The sequence below is a fragment of the Pteronotus mesoamericanus genome, unplaced genomic scaffold (genome assembly GCF_021234165.1).
Source record: "Pteronotus mesoamericanus isolate MK-2021 breed Mesoamerican mustached bat unplaced genomic scaffold, CSHL_Meso_final contig_179, whole genome shotgun sequence".
Classification (NCBI taxonomy): Eukaryota; Metazoa; Chordata; class Mammalia; order Chiroptera; family Mormoopidae; genus Pteronotus; species Pteronotus mesoamericanus.
In genome coordinates, this window is record NW_026555075.1 from 2752194 (window position 1) to 2758546 (window position 6353).

A 6353-nucleotide genomic window follows, 5' to 3' on the forward strand; every position below is an offset into this window, starting at 1 on the left:
TTCCACTATCTATGATAATAGAAAGCACTCCAGATGAAATCTATTTACCATCTGTGATGGTAGCTTAGACTCCAGAGAAAAAAAACAATGGCTAAAATTTGTTGGGCATTCTATTGGGCCAAAAATTTGCATATAGTTTCAAATTTTCAAAATGATTCTGCAATATAGATTCTTTCCCTTCTCAATTTACATATAAGGAAGCTTAAGTTGGCAAAGGTTAACTAACTCATGATTACTTTGATTTATGTAAATCTACAGTTTATAAAAAGCAATTAATTGTCAGGTTCTAGAATCAAATATAACCGTTGATGAATCCCAGCTCTGCCATTTACCATCTGACCTGGCTTCAGTTCCTTATTTTTAGTGTTCTCAAATATAAAATGAGAGTCATTGAATTGAGTACAAAATGACAACTATTCTAAATAAAAATTAAGTCACCATGTATAATTTCTTCATATTATTCACTGATGTGTCATAGCCTTGAGAATAGTGTCTGACAAAGTGTACCATGTGTGCATGCACAAGTGTGTATATATGTATGTGTAATGAAGACATGCAAAATACAGGTGTATTATTTGAAAACAATATATTTGAATGGTTGTCATAACCCATAACCCAAAGAGAAGTTCCCGTAACCCATAGAGAAGTGTGTCTTCCCTCTGATATGCAAGAACTGAGAAATGGTAGCTTCAAAAACTGTTAGACTCTCAGAATAAGCATTCATGAATCTGAAATGCCATCCCCTTAGACATTGTACCACATCCAAAGCTTCAGTCATTCTGTGAATGGTGATCAGTGAGTGAGGAAAGCATTAACTTTATTGCTAGCCATATAGTACAGTGAGGCAGGTGGCAAAGCACCTGCCACCAGAGCTTTCCAGCCTGTTCCCCTCACACTTGTGAGGCTTATGAAAATTAACCAAAGTACAAATGCTTCAGCAAAAATACGCTCATATTCTATTTAAAGGCACATTTAACAACATGTTTCTGGGGAATTTTTCAAATAATTATAATGAAAATGTAAAATAAAGATACTTGAACCTTGTCATGTTTTCATTCATGTTAAGATTTGTTATATCATGTGTAGGTTGTCATAGACTTTACTATCTGTGTGTATGTGTGTGTGTGTATATATCTACGTAGATATATACACATACACACATATCTATTAATTTTCCTTTGAAGTGACATAAGGAAGGCATTTATTTAAAAATGGAATCAATGTTTTCATTTCCTTTGTGATCCATGCAGAAAATTTTAGATTTGGTCAATTCTATCTCCACCAGCAGATTATTTTTTGAATAGGGAGTATTAACAATGAAAAATTAAATAATCATAAAGGAAAAATACTAGGGTAGAGAGAAAGAGTCAAGCTAGACAGTTTTTTTCTTTTCTAGCAACATAAAATTTTAACTTTACTTCAATGGAATAGCATAGAATAGAAAGGATTCACAAACAATTGAAGGCATTTGACCATATCAATTTTATTATATTTTATTATGCTATTTTTTTCTTGTGTTCAATCAGTTTAATATCTGATAAGAACAAATACTATACTTGATCTTAGCCAAAAAGCAGAGAAATGATCAACAGCAATTTTAAATAAACAAGATGTCAGTGTTGGGTATTTTTCTGGATCCCGAAGCCTGAGCACACATAGATCACGAGATCGGGAGCATTCTCACCCAAACATATAAACACTGCTATCAGCCTAAGAAAAGTGGACAAAGCTTATGAAGGAATAGAATAGAGAAAGAAAAATTATTGACTCCTATTAGGGCTCCTGAGCTCCTCCTAGGCATAAATTTTGCCATTTATCTAATGGTAAAGAAATGGAAATTTATGGAAGACAACAAAAAATTATAGCATATGAATTCTTTTGTTTAAATGATTATGTATTACCATTTCAACATAATAGTTGAGGAAATTGAGACCAATATCTATCTTGTCATTCAATGGCAAATAATGATTTTAATCTACTTCTTTTCTTCTAAAATCGCAGCTCTTTACATTGTTCTGCTTTTTTACCTCACAAGGGCTTAGTAACCTAGAGTAATATTTACATCACATTTAAAAGAAAATTTTGAATTCTCCCTGTTATATATCAATTCCAAGTTTGAGGAAAGCTAATTTAAATATTGTTTTTTCCACCCTAGCTGGTATGGCTCAGTTGATGGGGCACTGTCCTGCCAACCAAAAGGTTGTGGGTAGGATTCCCAGTCAGGGCACACCCAAGTTGAGGCTTTGGTCCCAAGTTGGAGCACAGGCATATGGCAACCGATTGATGTTTCTCTCCCTTTCTTTCTCCCCCCCTTCCCCTGTCTTTAGAATCAATAACAGAAAAACATGTTTAAATAAAAAAAGACATTTTTTTCCTGAAAGTATGTCTCAATTGTAAATCATAAAAAACATGTTTTTATGTGTTAAAAACAAATAACATAAAAATAAAAAATACACACATTATGTGTATATGTGTAGTATATATGTATATGGATATATGTATATGTACATATGTTTTTTTCATCATTCCTAAAATACCAAGAACACAACCATAACCCCAATTGAAATACTGTACACTTTACCGCAATACCATATATGTAATTTTTTTTTATACAGAAGCCAAGTTGTAATGATAACAGATAACAAGTAAATCATAATTTAGATTAACTTTAGGAAACTGTAAACAGTCTACTCAAATTCACAAATTATCTTCCTTTTATCAAATACAATTGTAACCTCTCTAAAATCCAAAATTGTAAAAACACTTTAAATACATTTTAAATATAGTTTTATTTAAATCAACATTATTTTTTACTGATTAGCACAGGAGTTTTGACCTGCCTCATTTCTGACTGGGCCGGCTCTCCCCTCCTTAGGCAACCTGGTGACCTCCCACTCCCAGGAGGTCACCGTATTGATGCTGAACTTAGCGCGGACACCCAATCAGCACTTCAGCCCAGAACTCATGGGCTCAAGTGGCACTTCTGCCTCAGCCTCCCGATTAGCTGGGACTACAAGTACACACCACTGCATCCAGCTAAATCAACACTATTTTTTAAAATTCTGATATAACTGACATATAATATATTAATCTCAGGTGTCCAACATAATGATTTTATATATTTATATACTGTAAAGTGATAACCACAAAAAGTTTAATTAACATCCATTATTATACAGTTAAATTTATTATGATAAATTTTAAGACCTACTATCTTAATAACTTTCAAATATCCAATACAATGTTATTAATTATATAGTTTCCATGCTGTGCATTATATCCCCATAATTTATTTATTTTATAACTGAAAGTTTGTACCTTTTGGCCACCTTCTTCCATTAAATCTATTCTCTACACCCCACCATTGGCAACCACCAATCCATTCCCTACACCTAGTTTTTTTAAAAAATAGTTTCCACATAAAAGTGACATCATGCAGTATTTGTCTTTCTCTGTCTGACTTATTTCACTAGTATAATGCCCTTGGGGTCTATAAACAACACTATTCCTTAACCTTGATCCAGTGCTAAAACAATAAACAAACACTTTGTGCATTAGTAACTAATAGCCATTAAGTTGTTATACAATCCATTTATAATCAAGAAAGTCCATTTTACTCTTAGAAAATTTGTGTACTGCTCATAACATGAATTTAGCTGCAAATGATTTCTGATTATAATGTATTTCAGTAACTGGTCAATTTACATTAATAAGCATATTCTTGAGGGAAGGCATTGTATTTGGAGCAAGAGACAAAGGACTTCTAGGTGAAGGACCATGTGTTAAGCTGATAAAATGATCTCTATTGCCCTGCCTCTGACCAGTGGGGATTAAGATGCCTAAAATTCTCTCATAGTTTCCGGCCATTTAAGCAGCATTGCATCTAAAAACACTTTCCTTTTTATTCTTCTTTATTTCTATAAGATTCTTGCCATTTAATTTTATTTCCTTTAAAGATATTTCTTTTATCTTTTTATATTTCTAGTTTTATACTTTTTATGTTACCGATTTAAAGAAAAAAGAAAAATAAGAAAAAGAGAAACCACTCCATAATAGGACATATAAAGAGTAGATGCCACTAGATAAAATTTAAAAAGAAAGCTGGTGGGGCATACTAGGTTCTATGCTGTATAGTCCATTGTGTAGAAGGAATCGTGTAAGTGCTTTGATGATCTATTTTCCCTTGAATTGGAAAGGGATAGTTTTTTGGGAGGAAGAAGTCCTATAGCATGATGAGAACACAGAGATTACTTTTTTCTTTTCACTTGAATTTTTAACTTTTTAAAAAAGCTTTAAATTAAAAAAATAATTTTTTACACATTAGAAAGTGTGTTACAACCATACCATACATATCGATTGTTTGACAGTAAATCTAATTTACCATGTAATCAGCGCTGTTTTTCCTTATTTTACTAAATTACCCCTACTTCCAGAACCATTAGTTTTTTCCAGTTCTCCCTTTTATTTTCTATAATAATAGAGACTGGCTCAGTTTAACTAGATAAAGTTAATCTCTTTTGTGTTACTGGATGTCTCCTAAATCACACTATTCTCATTCTTTAGGCTTTAATGGTCAAAGAAATCTGTTTTCTTTTTCACCAGCTCCTGAAGAATCTGAATTAGCTCACTCAAAATGACATGCAAATGATTTTCTTCTTTTTCCCTAGAAGGATGTATCAATTAATTAGCAAAAAATTTCTACTGTTTGTGAAAGTGTGGAAATTTCTGGCTCAGCCTAAACAATATCTTATAAGTAAACATTCCTATCTGTCAGAATGAAATTTCTTTAAATGGCCTCCTGGCATATTCATAAAAGGTACACAATTAAAATACATTGAAAAGTTAAAATTATGTTTGCAGGTCTCAAGGCATTCTGAAAGTTGATCTTGTTCCTCCGGTTAGTTCCTTCATATGGATCTCTAATTTCTATAATTCATTTTCTGTAAAATGTGCACTTTAATTAAGAAAATTTCCTTATAACAAGTAGATAGATACATGTTCCTTCTAAATTTTATGAACCTTTAAAAAGGGATCATCAGCATCATTTGCATTATAAGACTATTAATTACCATTTTAATATTAATCTAAATGTGTTTGCAACTGCCATTAAATATATATTTTTCTAACTAAAACTAGCTGAGCTAATCAGAGCTCATCATAATTATAAGCCAAGATTTATTTCTAATGCTTCAATGATAACTTTATTAATTGTATCCAATGCAAATATTATCACATTTTGTGTATTTTCAATAACATATACTAATAAAATTACTGTATACTATTTGCCCAAACACAAAATGCAGCTACTTCTCTAGTTATGAATTCTAGTGCTTCTCTTGAATTGATTAAACCAAAACATCACACAATCATTCATATTCGGTGACAATTTCAGTTACTTAATATTGAGAATACAGAGGTACCATAAAAATCTATGTTTCTCCTCTATACAATAGGTGTCCGAGTGAGCATTTTTTCTTTGCCACTCAGCAGTTCTGTGATACATAATTCATTCTCTGTGACCCATCAATTCCCATATAGATTTGCTATGACCAGATTTATGATATGAGTTTAATGGCTTCTAGAAGCTAGCTTGCCAATGCCATGATTTTTGGAATAGTTTCATGGGAATTTTATACTCCCTGACCACCTACTGATATATTGGAAAATGTAGTCTGGATCAAGTTTATTTCTTGACAAGTGGAAAGGAACAATATGGAGTATTGGAAGACCATAGAAAACTTTATTCCTTAGTCATTTGGAAAAATATCTCAATTGAATCAACACTAATATAGAGGCTAGGAAAACCCTTTGAGATCCTCATTAACTTACAATGCTGCCAAAATATAAAAGTGGTCAACAGAAATAGACAATTAAAAAATGCTCTTCTCTTGACTTCATAAAATTTACTTCTTTTTTATAATTTCACCTTAATTGTTCACATAGTGTTACCAGATGTGGACCTTTTGTGGGGAGCCCCAGATGCTATTACCAGAACAATGCCCCCTTTTCCCTGGAGTCCCTCTGTTTTAGGTTGGTTTGCCCTCCGCCTTTAAAAATGACGGCTTTTGATGGCAGAATTTGGTGAAAAGGAAAGGAAGTATTTATTCAAAAGTTATACAGGTTTTGATTAATGGTTAAATGTCACCCTTAAATCTCAAAATTCCTTTAAAACACTCACCATTTAAAACACCCACCAACACACACAGTCCTGCCTTTCCCCGCTTGGTCCAGTCAGGCCAGTCAGACCAGTCAGGGGTACCATCCTTCAGAAGGAGAAAAAGAACAGCAGTAGGGAGCTAGGGTGGGCAGGCCTATTGTAGTTCCCAGCACCATCAGCTGTGTCACCGCGATCT

General features: G+C 32.9%; 1 pseudogene; it reads right to left on the bottom strand.

The window, feature by feature from the left end:
- Nucleotides 1-1512: 1512 nt before the first annotated feature.
- Nucleotides 1513-1586, bottom strand: LOC129065469 (uncharacterized; annotated as a pseudogene).
- Nucleotides 1587-6353: the final 4767 nt, after the last annotated feature.